Source organism: Hyalella azteca, unplaced genomic scaffold (genome assembly GCF_000764305.2).
Source record: "Hyalella azteca isolate HAZT.00-mixed unplaced genomic scaffold, Hazt_2.0.2 contig10132, whole genome shotgun sequence".
In the NCBI taxonomy this organism is placed as follows: Eukaryota; Metazoa; Arthropoda; class Malacostraca; order Amphipoda; family Hyalellidae; genus Hyalella; species Hyalella azteca.
The window spans coordinates 199,988-214,388 of NW_025940179.1; the positions used below are offsets into that span (position 1 = coordinate 199,988).

Sequence of the window (14,401 nt, forward strand, 5' to 3'; positions counted from 1 at the left end):
TTCAAATCTCAATTTAAAAAATTGCTATTTCTAAAGTTATCATTGCCAATTGCCAGTACTATCCGTCATTTAACCGATTGACAACTTGCCTGCACCAACGTCCAAGTATTTCTACCATTTTGCTCTAAACCTGTCTCTCAATTCTTTGGTTTGTATGATCGAATGTTCTAAGAATTTCGTTTTATTTTTTGCTCTATTAAATTCATTTATTTAATCTATTGTGGAGTTATACTCAGTTTAAATCTTACAATTTCAAATTCTAATTGAAACTTTCATAGTGAAAATTTATTCATTACTTATTCTAAATCAAATCAATCGATTCTAATTTGGTGTTCGTTGCTCAAGAAGTGCGCTACTGTATTACGTCACCTGCAAAGATCACTATTCAAACTTTAGCCTTATGGCTTTATCTCAAATTTCTGGAGCATCAAAACCTTCAACCGTTCTTGCTATTTTTCCCTTCCAACATCTCACCCCTTAAACTGATTTCTGCTATTATCCTCCGATTATTCTTCCTTCATGAAGTGATCACCACATTGGGCATTTAAACCTCAGGTTCGTCGTGTTGTCTGTGCAAAATTGCAATTTTGGTCATCTATTTTAACTATAATTTGTTTATCCGGGCATTTTTGCAATATTTATAATTTAAAGTTATTTCTTCTACAGTATTTCTTCTGATCCTGAGACTGGCCGGCCTTACTTTATTCTTACGTCACACATTCGTTACGTATTCTTTCAACCCGTCACCTTCAACTTCTTGTTTGCCCTATTCTTAATTTTGGCATTCGGCTCTTAACCACCGTACTTTCTTCGTATTACAAGGAAAAAAATTCCCTTTAAATCAAACTCAAAACTTCGTTGAATAAATTAAAGTAAAGGCTTTCTTGATTATTTCTTAAATTTTACACCCTGTCGATTGTATGAATTCTGATTCGAATAGATCTTTGAGATTCCAATCAGAACTTGAATTCTCTCAGCCTCACTCGCACTGTGTTAATGCACTGTTCAGTTATTAACTTCAAATGCAGATAACTTCGATTGCAGCAAACTCAATGTTTAGTGAAATCTTCGTTTCCCGTCATAAATTTCAACCAAAATTTGGCCTGATTTTTGTAGGTAGTTACAAAAAAAAATCAGAGTAGACAAGCCAACTTTGCTGGGAGTCTTCAGAGCTGTAATCTACCGCCTTAATGGCAAATGAAGTAATTTACAGTTGGCTTTTAGAATGATCAGTTTTAAAACTATTGGGTAATCGTAATTCTATCCCGGAATTTCAAAATGGTCCCTTTTCATTCATAGAACTCTTGATTTCTCACTTAGATGACCTAGGTCATCTTGCTGGGGCAAATATCTAGCGAATGATAAATCATAAATTACGAATAATTAATAAAATATAGTAATAAAATAACTCTTCTGTTCGATTAACTTCAATTGAATTGACATAAGTAAAAACTATCAGTGTATTAATAAATACAATTTGGAGATAAGTAAAGATACGTGAGAACAATAAATGAACATGAACCAAATACTCAAATATATCGCTGGTTATTATATTCAGATTGCAAATTAATGCATATCGGGCACGCCGCAATTATGGCTGTACAGAATACACGGACGACAGGGGGCCATACTTTCAAAAATCGCTAAGTGAACGTAAGTTCTTACGCTCTATTTTCTTGTCCATGATTGGTGGATTTTGCTTGAAAGGCCGTCAATGATTGGCTGATGAACTTACGATCTCTTAACTTTTTTTGAAAGTATAGGCTCAGTTCCTGCCCCACGTCGCTTGTTTGTCTACATTTTCTACGATGGCTGCTGAGATTGCCGATTCTCTGTATCCGATTCTCTGGCTAAACAAAGTTTTTTTTTCTAAATGGCCGCGTTCATACAGATGCTTTCCAGGAGTTCTATTCCCACTGAGTTTACCTTCGGTTGCTTGCTTGCTCATGGCTACCCCCCTTCCATAGGTCTACCGGTGAGTGCGGTGGGTCCCAACCCCTCTGTTTGGCCGAGGTGTCAAACCCCTCTGTTTGGCCGAGGTGTCAAACCCCTCTGTGTCAGTGCCCTGGGGTTTATGCTCTCTTATCCCCAGTTGGCAGTGATGCATTGCTGTCTAAAATTACCCAGAAACCTGTGTGCATTCGTTTGAAAAAATTATTCGTTATTTAATTATTATTTAAGTAAAATTTTTTCCCAATAATCCGGTTTTTCCATTTCGGTAATTTATTTCAATTTACTTTCTTTGGGCCCCAAAGTAGGCCAAACATTAAAACTGGTTTTTAACTTAAAAATAAATATCTTTTGGTAAAACATTACTTTAATAGACATAATCGATAATAAGTGAAGTTGTTATCCTTCCCCAAGGAGGAACGACTCGTCTGAAAATATTTGCCTGACCCAAATGTCTGCTGTCAAGCGATTTCATCCTGCGCTTAATTACATCTGTTCAATTCACACGCTGTCAGGCAACAGGTGCAATACACCTGTTGGGTCTCATAGCCTCGAAAATTCGGTCACCTGTCGTTTGGCTGCAAGATGGGTTTCGGAAACGAGGCCTTGGACGTTCATGCAATATTCTGGCGATCATTCGTTTTGTGATGCATTGTACATTGTTTTACGATGCACTGATACCCTTACACGACGTCCCAGCCAGCGCCAAACAGTATAGCGTCGCATGCTGGAGCATCTGAATGTTTTAAATGCCGGAACGTTCAATCGTTGGTTTTCATAACTAGTTTGTTATATACATATATTTTTACAAACAAAAATTTAATTTCGGAGTAATTGTGAATGTTAAATTTGAGCAGTAATTACGCTGCGCGAAGGTCCCTCCATTTGCTGCACCAGTGGTTCCCAAATTATATTGATATATTGATATTTATCTTGGTTGATGCAGTGGGAATTTCCATGCCGACCTCGTACCTGTGACAGCAATAATAATATTGACAGATTAAATCTCAAATTTAATAAACTAACACAAAGAACCAGGATATTAAAGAAGGAATCAAACTCAAAGCAAAAAAGAAAAAAAATCCAGCTCAAGAAGGAAAAATACCGACGTTGGTGCGCTGCTATCACTCGAATAAAAGATGAATATATAAATTGCAGTAGACAAATGATCAAATGTTTTTTTTTTACAATCAAGTGAGAAAGAGAATAACTCAAAAATTCCCCCAGCATTATAGTAGGTGCAATTAATGAGCCCGATACGTTTGAAGCTGCGCAACTTCTCGAAACTTGATTGATGTCGTGGGACCTAATCAAACCTAAAGTCGAACTAAGGCAAATATTTTTGGTTCAGATATTTACAGCTGATAAGTATATCATGCAAAGATACCATGACTCCATGAGAGTTAATTATTCAAGGCCCTCTGCCTAATATGTAAATAATTTCTGCGCCTAGCGGTTAAAGTTCAGAGTACCAAGATTGAAGCACAGAGGTTCGGGTGCGATCGCAGCTGGTCAGAATCGGTAAGGAGGCCGGGCGGCTAAGCAAAGAAATTTTGAAGCAGTGAGTTGCGAGTTCAAGCCCGCAACATGCTGCGGATGTTCTGCAATGTTAATTTTTTAAATATTATTTGTTGAATAGCGCTAAATTAAAACTTCACATATTATGCACATAGGGCATCACCTTAAGAATCGGAGACAGGTCTACGGCTTATTGAGCGCTGAAACCGCTATACTATTTAAATCTGCGAGTATTACTCGCTAAATTCATTAGCTGTAAACTTCTGCTTCAGCGTTGAGTGTGACGCAATGTCTAAAAAATATTGCACTTCGTGAGGCTAAAAGCCACTTTTACTTCAAGAGGAAAAAATTATCACTGACTAGGCTACATTAACACATCTTCTAGCAACAAATATTTTCAACCTGCAATCAAAAGTACCAAAAAAATTGTTTTTATTCTACGAGTTCTTTTTCAGTAATACCCAATAACAATTAGCATATCCGCACAAAGGCATGAAAAAATCTTAGGCAAATGAAATAAACCTCGCATTAATTGTCAAATCTTCCCAAGAAAGGTCTGTTATCTAATCTGCTAGAGCTTTGTAAATAATCTTTTATATAACCAAGGAACTGAAATTTTTTGATACCTTTAGAGTTGAAATAATAACATAAAATTTTATAATAGCATGAAAAATAATTATCATAAAAATAATTAGCATTTACCCTCACAAACCACGATTCAGCAAAATATCTCAACTCAAATCTTCTTAAATTGGCATGAAGGATTCAACAATATATAATTCGACGACAATATAATTCAACGTTATAATATATTTACTCGAATATAATTCGAGTAAAGATGTGCAATTAAGTTATGCACATGCAAGGATGTAAAGTTATCTGAATTTTCAAAATAGAAAGAAAATAGAGAAATAAAACCAGCTTGATATCGAGAAAGGCGAATGAAAATTGTAAAAACTGAGTTGAAAAAATGTGATTATATATGTATCGCTTAACTCACACTTCACTTCTAATTGTGAGTGTAGCTTCTGAGTGTAGGAGCACTTATGAATATTTTGAAGAACAAAATTCTCACTATAGGACAAACGAAATCCCTACTGACCACCAACGTTAAGACATCTCACTGTCAAAATATGCTGATACTGCGACTGCATGCAGATATAAACAAGTTTTCCTTCCATCGTGTAATAGATGCAAAATCAAGAAATTGTTACACCGCGAAAAACTTCCCGAAAACGAGATCACAAATTTTATGAGTTGTCTGCGGTCAATCGTTGTGAAAATATTTCATCAATTTCTCGTATAATTAGCATAATTTCGGTAATAACGGAAAATGTTGTTGGACAGTGTCTCAGGATTTCAACGTCAAAGCCTAACGTTTCTGAGCAATGAAGTATGTCAAGTGTCAGGTACGCGAAATAGTTGAAATGACGCACAATGAGATTCAATTTTTTTATGATGAATCCAAGTTCAACTTGTTCAGTTATGACGGCAACTTTTACGTACCCCGCGATACTTGATAGAAATGACCTCCTCACTAGCTGTGTCAAGAAACTTTAAAGTTTGTTCGTAGCAGCATGATGCACTCTCCTTCGCATGCATGAAAACTCAATTAAGTTTAGAAACAACTACTCAATCGGTAGGTTGTAACAAATAAAGTTTTTTGCTTTTGTTTGAAGAGAGAATATAGATAGTATTTCTTCAAGTTCTTCAGAAATCATTCGTCAATGGAAAACAAAACATAAATACTATAACAGCCGTACATAAAAAATAGTAGATAGTCTGATAATGCAGCTAACCCCGGATCAGTTTGAGTAAAGCAGGTTGTTTAAAGTTTTGTTTTTTGGGGGGCTCCCTTGAGCACTTTCACATTTCATTTGGCTACAAAGCATTGGCATATAATATTTTAATTCTACAAAATACAAACAGGTTAACCCGACGTTCTTCGGAAGGTTGGGTGTTCATGCTGGTTGGAAATATACGTGGCAGATTAAACGTGCGTCCCACTAGTACTACTAAGGCATAATAAGAATATACAAGCACATTTTTTTGTCTATATGATGTCGCCTGATTGGAATAAAATTCATAAGAATGTGTGAAATTTATTGGAAACACTTAAAACGTGTACAGAAAGAATATAAATAACGAATGAAGTTGTGGGTACTATTCTATTGACTTGGCAACAAAAGAATTGCGATGATGCTTGCAGCAAAAAAAATAATAATAAAGAAGAAAAAATAACAGATTAGGTTTGCTCTCGTGATATCATCACTAAGGAAAAATAAAGATATATCAGTCGAATTATGAATTGTTCAATTTGTACGCCGTACATAAAGAAACAAAAAATGATTTTTTTGGCTTCATGACTTGAATTTTTTTTTTTCTTTTTTTTTGCCGCAGCCAAAAATTTTAATTTTTGGCTGCACGACTTCTCAATGTGTTGCTGGAGACTTGATGCAGTCACGTTCGCAGCAATGCTTCTTGCACCTGAAAGTCCCATCCTATTTCTCGCAGAGATACGATAAGGCATAGAAAATGAGAACGTACAATGTTATCTGCCTGACGAAGCTATGCCTACTGTCCTCTCCAATCCAGAATCCACTCATTGTACTAATTTAGTATCTCAGACTGGTATGGAGTTTATATGCTTCCAACAAATTTGTTCTCAGCAAATGCTTCCACTAAATTTGTTCTCAGCAAATCAAAAACAGGAGCTACTGCAAACTTAGTATGAATAGCATTACTCCTTGAACTACGTACTCAACACACAAGGCTTCTTCGAGCATGGCTCGGTGAATGAAGCAAATTCTTGCTACTGTAGTTAGTTTAGTGAATGCATAGCATAAATAAATACATGATTACTAGTGCTTCGGCTATTTGGCTACCTTGCACTGGAAGTGAAGATGAACATCACTAATGAGGTGAAAGGTCCCTGTTATCGAAAGTTACCGTATCAAATCAAAGAGGGTTCATGACCTGCAAGGGGCGGGAAGTCTCAAGTGTCCAGCCCACTGAAGCTGGCTCGAAAGAAGCAGCGTCAGCGACGAAGTGAAGAGACGAAATGATAAGGAGGGAAAGGTGATAAGCAGCGGCCACGAAGACACTCGTAGAAGAAGTCGCTAACTCGAGACATCGGCCGCCCGCACGAGAGAGACAGAGAAGGGAAATGTAAGGAATCCTACCTACTTAATAACTTAATGTAAGGTATCCTACCTACATAATAACTTAATGTAAGGTATCCTACCTACATAATAACTTAATGTAAGGAATCCTACCTACATAATAACTTAATTTAAAGGATCCTACCTACATAATAACTTAATGTAAGGAATCCTACCTACATAATAACTTAACCTCACAACTCAGCCCCGTAGCCAGGCACCGTGAGCTCTGTGGTGGGGCGCTTAGGAACACAAAATCCCACAGGACAATTCTGACGAGCAGAGACACGCGCCAGAAGACCTACCTCCCTGAGAGGTGTGTTTATGTATATGAACATATTTTTTGCTAACGTGTCTTTCCTTTGGCGCGTATTAGATCAAGACAGATTACCTTCAAACACAAAAGGTAAAGTTTATAGTCAATAAGATAGCCACACAAAAAAAAAACGCCTTTCGTGCTCCACTTGCCGCGTCTCCAGGCCCCACAAGTGGTGCACTCCCCACATTTAGGTACCACTGAGTAGAAGATCAAACAGAAAAATTATTTGACGAGGCAGGACGAGGCAGGAATAATCAACTAGCCGCTTGACGACGTGAAATCTGCAGTAAGCATTGCGGAAACCATTGATCATGGCGATGATTTTGAGAACGGCAATTCTCGATATTATCAACAGAAACTTAACTTGCCTATACCGCGCTACATCACCGCCTCCAGTTTCACCGACGAGTAGACTTGAGTACGAGCCAAGTGGCAGACGACAGTATTTTCGTTTAAATTTAGGTAGCGCCACAATTGTTTATATATAGTACCGGCATTGGGTTATATATTCACGGCTATTAATAAAGTTGATGCGTTTCTGCTTCTAGTTTTTTTATTCAAAGCTCTGCCTTAGTTAAAGTCTCTGAATTTTCTGCAAAACAGTCTCCGATGTACCCTTGACGAAGGAAGGTTTAAATTTGGCCAACGCGTGAGTAATTTAGATTGTCTCACACAATCGGATAAAATAATTTCAGATACGAGATTCATTTAAGATTTTAAAATTTATAAGAATGAATAGGATGGAACGCTTTGCTCTGGGCCGTTCGCTAAAGTTAAATGGCGACAGGCATCCGAAAATATAAGTAGTGGAGTATATAGCGATCGAGGGATTCGTTTGAATGCAGTTTTGGAAGACCATGGTGGCAAAAAAAATGATACAGAAAAAATCCGCAAAGTCGTTCACCTGTAGATTCCTCGATACTGACTTTTAACTAATTGAACGAATAGAATTACCTGTAAAATGGCCCACTAAAGAATGTAAATCAAATTATGAAACGTGTACGAATTACTCGTACATTATTAATAATCCTAAGATTTTGGTGCGTCTTATTGGATGGTGGTTAACGTGAAACTTGAAAGAAATCAGTAAGAGGAAGGTGCCATAGACGGAGAATTAAGATGGGATAGTTGGAGATCTGACGGTTGGAAAATGGGGAAAGATTTTAAGAAACGTCGGCCTTAGCTTTGGAAATTGATTGGCTACTATTCTAGCGGCCTGGTTATAGTGAATTAGACATTCAATTGTTGCATAACTAAGTAGAAATTGATCAAATAAATTGTCTAGACTCAAGAGTACCGTAGAATAAATGAATACAGAGCGTAAATAATTTAATAAATAAGTAGCGATGTTGCGGGAGAGATTCCAACGTATATATGCTACTTGTCAATATTTTGGACGCGATAGTGATAAGGAGAAACATCTCTATAATTAGAGCTATATAGCTTTATTGAGAACTTTAAAAAAACTCGACTCTATCTTGCCCAGAGTCCCATTAGTCCCTATAGACAAGACATGCTAACAGGTGTACAAGACATGCTAACAGGTGTACAAGAAAAAGCCCTTCTTACCGGAAACCTAACTCAGAATACATAAACGCACGGATGACCTATTGCAAAATTATTACACGAAAAGCAGTAATAACCATTGCGTTACAAAGCCCAACACCGCAGTTGAAGAATAATATTATTGGTCTGCACGTCAATTCGCGGCAAGCGAAAACTCCCAGATAACACGAACTAGGGTTCCTCCTCAAGTGAAGTTTACTCGTTTCAAGTCTTCCATTACAGTGGGAATTCCAAGGAGCTTCACTCGAAGTGCTCTGAACCTCGAGCTGAAGGTAAATCTGGTGCCCACGTCCACCTGGAATATTCATTAAATACAGAAAATAGGTTCAATATTATAGTCAAGCTAAGCTCTGCCACAAAATCGATCGGGGGATGTATGCCAGTATTTATGCAATGCATTTCCACATGTTGGAAATTGTGAGAATCAATAGAATAGAATTTTAAACTAAAGTAATTGTTAGGTCATGTACCGTATCACAAGATCAAAAGGCTTACCCGCCACTCAAAGAGATCATGAAAGTCACTGCTGCGACAATCAAATAATCAGAGGAATGATTTTAAGCATTGCAAATTAATAAAATGACTGAATAGTTTCCCAAAATTCATGCGACATGAGATTGCAGTTACCCCCACGCTGATCATTAAAAAGACCCAGGGCGAATGGGACGCCCACTACTCTTTTCTTTTTTTCGTTTCGGATTTGCGGGAGCCTCTGGAGACTAGTCCAATGCGGCCCACGACAGGGTTTTGAGTTATAATTGCCTCAGTAACTTTTCAATTGGCACTTTATGGGCTACACAGTTTCCCCTAATCAGTACACCACCTTGTCTAACTATAGCTCTTTGTCTAACTCAAACTCTTCTCCTTCAGCAAACCTGTTGAAGAGATCACGCCCATGCACTACTCGTTACCAGCGTGAAATTGGACAAACAAATGACGCCTGAATTGCGCAGCTACAGCGACATTAACACCAACAAAAATATAGTGAAACGGCAAACAGAAAGATGTTTAAGAACTTTTGGGGGCTCCAGCTGCTGTGCTGGCTGAAATAAATGAATAAATGGTCCAAAAGCGACAAATTGGCATTCAATGTAATGATTAAGCGGAAGCATGTTGACTGAGTGAAGTTTGGCGCACAGGATTGGCTTAGTGAATCGAATGAATGCTAGTTAATGAATGAATCAATACTAGCTGAAACTACCAACGCTAACTACGAAATTGAACTCTGAATTCAACGTAAACGAAAACCAACCAACAGAAATGGACAAAGCACAACAAAATGTATTGATTGTGGGGAAAAATTATAAGAAACGTCATACTTTGTCTTCTGTAAATCATTGTTTTATTGGTGACAGAAGTTACAGATGCAAACACAATTTAAATGTCGAAAAGAGAAATATAGTGCCATCAAAAAAGATCAAAACGTATCATACGAGTAGATAGCAAAATTCTTACACGTTGCACGATGAATTTTCCCGCGATACTCTGAACTCTATTGGTTACATAACAGAAAATTGACCTCCTTATGTAATACATGCAAATTTTTATCAGTGTACATACGTGAAGGTCCAATGATGCTCACATTGTGATATTTAGTATCCGTGTCACAATTGCGACGTATTACAACGTTAGTCGTTCACTGATTATGTTACATTCTTTATTCTTTATTCACACAGGAGCATACAAAAAAATTCATAACAAGAAAATGGCAAAAATTTGGAGAAAAAAAATACAAAATGCTTCCATGCGAATGCCCATATAAGCTAAAAAGCTTCACAGGCGACATTAGCGATATTATACAATCGAAAAACAATAACATATAATGACGATGGGATAAGACAAAAAGGGAACAGAAAGTGACTAAATTGAAAACATCCTGATAAAAACTAACCTTTAGTAAAACTGATATAAGAATAACTAGCATGGCGACTAAAAATGATATTCAACAAAGGCAATAACAACCCTACCTAAAAAAATTAAATACAACTAACACGAAAAGTCGAAACAATGTTCTCTTACACCATATTATTTTTCAAAAATATTATTGTCCGAAGGCAGTAGGAAAATTGAATCTAACTTTCGTAGATAACATTTAATGCTTCATCTACCAATGTCATTCAAGTCGATGACTGTTACTCAATGACCTGTGAAAAATTAACACAATTTCGTTGGTCCGTTCCTGTCAGACATACGGTGCCAAATCTTCTTTTATTTATCATATATAATTTTTTTTATCAATTGAAATTTTATTTATCGAATTTCATATTATTCATCAAATTTAATTTATTAATCAAATCCAATTTTATTTAACAAATCAAATATATATCTATCTGGCATGATCAATTATTATTTAAGTTGAACAATCAGGGAATCTTTCGCTCGAGACAATTATTTGTCACACATTGGCACTCCGCCTCCGGTCGCCATTTAAAAACACAAAATATATTCTTCCTATTTGTTCAAAACGATAATAAACTGTCAATCACAACTCTAGTGGCCATGCAACGTGCGCCGCGTGTTTACTTTTAATCATGATTAACATTCTTTATATTTACCATTTCAATTTTGTGACGCCCGATCTCTGCTGCGATGCTCTGCAGGTATATGAAAGTCTCGATAGTTTTACAAATTGCTCATGCATTTTTCTGAGTATTAATTTCAAATTCACACCTTTCATACCTGAGTGTTAATTTCAAATTAACACGTAATTCGATTTTTTCAAGATAATATATATAATTTCGAATTATTCTGAAAGAATATTAGGGCTAATTTATTGGTATTTCAGTAATTTATTGTACGAATAGATCATGCTTCTTTAATGTAGTTAAGGCAGTGTCTGGTAATAAATAAAAAATTCGGCTTTTTCGTTTTTAGCGCATTTTCTCATATACGGAAAAAATTCACTATTGTGCTCGCCATGTCAGTCTGTCCGTCTGTCTGTCTTTCTGTCCGTCCGTGACTTCACGTTTTTCGTCGACGAGAAAATGCGCTCTCTGTCACTCACTGCAGTGAGTACTGAGTTATATTTTTTAAGCTCATTATACAGCTGCAGAAAAGGCGCGTGTAACGCTGTAAACCGTATGTGTGTGCGTCTTTAATTAGTTTGTGCGCGAGGCAGTTTATGATTTGCATAAACTGAATATTTATAACAATTTTATTGAATATTTTTTAGGAAAATTGTACTCAAAGATTATTATTCACTTTAACGAGGACAACAAAAAGTAATGCGGCGCTAGGTTTTTCCCTCAATGCAAGTAATAGGCAATGAGGAAGCTTGCGCGGAAGACAGTATCCAGCAATTTTTTTGGCAGTACTTTTTTTAATAAATTTTACTAATTTGGCTCTCCTGAACAATTGAAAATTCCAGTTTATGCCATCTTAAAAATTTACTTCTTCTCTTGATGTTCGAGCTATAACAATGAGAGACATACAATTTATCATTCGATTCGTAAGCAAAATATCTAGCGACTCTAAAAGCCCTTTTTCCTGCTTTATCGATTGTTTTGATTATATATTTTTAAAATTAAAGGAAATTGGCGGGGAAGGATGCAAAACGGCAAAATTCCTATAAAACAATAGAGAAAAGGTTTTCTAGAGTTGCTAGATATTTGCATTACGAATCGGATGATAGCCACTTGATGTTGTATAGCTCGTAAAAGAAAGGAGAAGATGCGTAGCTTTATAAAAGAGCACCTTTTCCGTTTTCTATTCATTTCACGTTTTCTTTAATTTTTTGTAAAATTAATATGATCGAAAGTTCTTTATTTGTATATGTACAGTGTTTTACGTTAAATTGCGTATGTGTATTAAGTTTCAGAAAGATCGGCCAGTAAATACAGATTTTTTTTACCCACACGTTCCCCGTAAATAACAAATATCTAACATCTCGTATAATGCAAAAAGCTTTGTCATTGCAAAACTATTTATGAAGTATGTTTAGGTTATCGGAAACTTTCTCAAGGATGAGTTCTTTAGGTATTATAATTCCTGAGAGAACTCGGCTTGAGATGTCGGGATGTATACGTATATGGTATGCCTTCCATATATTCGGGTGACAAAGAACCAATATGTACGGTCAAGGTGGACGGAGTCCTTCGTTCCATCTTATTCGAAATAATGCTAAATATAATGCTTATCGTATTGCTCGGGTGTAGATTCTAAGTATTGGTTAAAATTAAGTTAATTTGATTGAACCCGTGAGCAATACACCAAGTTACGACGAGACGTCTCACTCAATTAAGAAGAGAGGAGGGAGAGACGGGATTGACTTTGCACCGCCTCCAATTATAATGAAATAACTCAAGTAGCCTAAATGAACATCAAGAAAATCGAATGATCAAACTTTGAGGTAATAGAATGACAAATAAATCCAATAAACTTCTAGTACATAACATGATAAAGGAACATTGGACTCGGATTTGACAATAGCTCTGCAGCCCAATAGCTCAATGTGACTCAAAAGAGCTCATGAGACGGCGCCCTCAAGCCGTCCGTCAGTTTCTAGGTCTCTCCGTATTGTAGATGGTATTGCTATTACATGGATCTTGCTATGAGCACAATGATTTATTGATCTAAAGCTCCTTATTGACTATACCATTGCACTATTATGTTTTTAGATGAATAAAAACGTCACGAAGGGCAAAGAAAAATATTTCTATTTACTTGTATGTTGAGCAACATAATTCTTTTTCGATGAGGCAACCAGTTCAATCTCGATTCACTTGCTCTAGTACGTAGTGGTAGCGTGGCCGAGTGGTCTAAGGCGCTGGATTTAGGCTCCAGTCTCTCCGGAGGCGTGGGTTCGAATCCCACCGCTGCCAGTCTGTTTTGGAACACTTTGCACACTATAAAATCCGCTTTAAAATAGACTTTTACTTATTAAGTTTAATATAAATAAACAGAAGGTAGGAACAGTTCTAAGTCATGAACTCATGCAGTCACATTTGAGTGCTAATTCCTGGTTTTGTTCTTGACAAGAGAATCTTGAACCGCTGTTTAGGGAGTATTGTTAATTAAGCACACCTGCACTCCCGGTCTAGTTTTACTTTTTTTCAAACAAAACCGATAATATTCTATGCTACGGTCTTATATTTCTGTTTTGTATTGAACCGAGTAACAAGTGTCATAGTAAAGAATATAACGGTTCCAGGAAAAATTAATTAATTCTAATAATCGATAATTAACCCAACACTACACCGATAACGAAGATCTTCAAATGAAACGTACTACATCAACTACATCAACATACCATATCATTGATATCAACAAGTGACGCGTGGTAGAAAAGTGAAAGATCTTACAACTGTGGGGCAGCAAGGACCACATTCAAAGCGTTCACAGGAATTAATTCAATTTTCGAACCACTTATCAGCTAAATGGATGAAATTTTCTGGTAACGAATTGGACATATTTTTAACTATTTTTTCAGTTTGTCTGCATAGTCTAGGCAAGCTGATATATTAATATGTTTCATTAAACACAATTGTAGACGCTCCATTTGTCAATAAATCAGAAAACTAACTTACGATCTTCAAAGAAAATGTTTCAATAAAGAGGGGAAACCCAAACATTATTTTTTCAAAAAATGTTCCAGGGGAAAACTTACTAACCTTCAATTATACAGCGGCCCGCGAGCTAACCTGATCCTGAACGTCAGTAAATCACTGCCAGTGCTAAAATACATTGAATTGCTAACTTTAGGCCTTGCATGTTCAATACAGTGTACCGGAGTAACTAAGACATGTGGGACTATAACAGGGCTGTGACCGCGCAGCATAAGTGTAGTCAAGAGACATATATCTTCTCTGTCTCAGATACGTGTCGGCCTGTTACTGGAAATACACATCTCTGCTTGTGTCTGTGTTTGTATCCTGGCTGAGCCATACAT

General features: G+C 36.6%; 1 non-coding gene across 1 annotated transcript; it reads left to right on the plus strand.

The window, feature by feature from the left end:
- The first annotated feature begins 13,252 nt into the window (after nucleotides 1–13,252).
- Trnal-uag lies at nucleotides 13,253–13,334 on the plus strand. Its single transcript has one exon. It is a non-coding gene; the product is annotated as a tRNA-Leu (tRNA).
- Nucleotides 13,335–14,401: the final 1,067 nt, after the last annotated feature.